Consider the following 1,525-nt stretch of genomic DNA (forward strand, 5'->3'; position numbering starts at 1 on the left):
CATTTTCTGACTAATGTGGATTCCCTTCAGTTCCTCCCTCCCACTAGATCCTCGGTCCCTTAGTATTTCCGGGAGATTGTTTTGTGTCTTCCTTGGTGAAGACAGAACCATAGCACTTGTTTAACTGTTCTGCCATTTCCTTGTTTCCCATTATAAATTCAGCTGTCTCTGGCTGTGAGGGACCTACATTTGTCTTCACTAATCTTTTCCTTTTTACATCCCTATAGAAACTTTTGCAGTCAGTTTTGAAATTTCCCGCAAGCTTTCTTTCATGCTCTTTTTCCCCCCTCTTAATTAACCCCTTTGTCCTCCTCTGTTGAGTTTCTAAATTTCTCCCAGTCCTCTGGTTTGCCGCTTCTTTTGGCCAATGTATATGCCTCTTCCTTGGCTTGAACACTATCATTGACTTCCCTCGTCAGCCACCGTTGAGCCATCTTCCCAGTTTTATTTTTTCGTCAGACAGGGATGAACAATTTTTGGAGTTCATCCATGCGGTCTTTAAATGTTCGCCGTTACATCTCCACTGTCAACCCTTTAAGTATAATTTTCCTGCCTATCCCAGCCAATTGCCGTCTCATACCTTCAAAGTCTATTTTATTCAAGTTCAGGGCGCTAGTCTCTAAATTAACCGTGTCACTCTCCATCCTAATGCAGATTTCCACCATACTATGATCACTGTTGCTCATGGGGCCTTGCACAACAAGATCGCTAACTAATCTTTCCTCGTTACACAATACCCAGTCTAGGATGGCCTGCCCTCTAGTCAGCTCCTCTACAATGCGCGCGGCCGAGATGGCAGACAACCAGACCGAGCGCGCCTACCAGAAGCAACCGACCGTCTTCCAGAACAAGAAGCGTGTATTGGCGGCCGAGGGCGCCAAGGAGAAGCTGCCGCGCTACCACCGAAACCTGGGCCTGGGCTTCAAGACTCCGCAGGAGGCCATTGATGGAACCTACAATGACAAGAAGTGTCCATTTACCGGGAATGTGTCTATTTGAGGTCACATCCTGACAGGTGTTGTCACTGAGATGAAAATGCAACGGACCATTGTTATTCGCAGAGACTACCTGCACTACATTAGGAAATACAACCACTTTGAGAAGCGACGCAAGAACATGTCTGTGCACCTGTCCCATTGCTTCAGGGATGTGCAGAATGGAGACACTGTTGGGGAGTGACGAACCCTCAGTAAGACAGTGGGTTTCAACGTCCTCAAAGTCACCAAGGCTGCAGGAGCCAAGAAACAGTTACAGAAATTTTAAGGGCGGCTGTAAAAATGTGAATCATCTACAATAAAGCCTTTATGAGAAAATGCCACAAAAAAAACCTCCTCTACATATTGGTTTAAAAACCCATCCCTTATGCTTTCCAGGAAATCCTCCCCCTCAGCACTGTTTCCTATTTGGTTGGCCCAATCTGTATGTAGATTAAAGTCACCCATGATAACCACTGTACCTTTGCTGCATTTATCCCTAATTTCCTGCTTGATGCTATCCCCAACCTCCCTACTGCTGTTTGATGTGT

At 45.8% G+C, this 1,525-nt stretch overlaps 1 pseudogene; it reads left to right on the forward strand.

Moving 5' to 3' along the window:
• The first annotated feature begins 789 nt into the window (after positions 1-789).
• LOC144590904 (small ribosomal subunit protein uS17 pseudogene) lies at positions 790-1,263 on the forward strand (annotated as a pseudogene).
• The last annotated feature ends 262 nt before the right edge of the window (positions 1,264-1,525 follow it).

Source organism: Rhinoraja longicauda, unplaced genomic scaffold, assembly GCF_053455715.1.
Source record: "Rhinoraja longicauda isolate Sanriku21f unplaced genomic scaffold, sRhiLon1.1 Scf000384, whole genome shotgun sequence".
Lineage (NCBI taxonomy): Eukaryota > Metazoa > Chordata > Chondrichthyes > Rajiformes > Arhynchobatidae > Rhinoraja > Rhinoraja longicauda.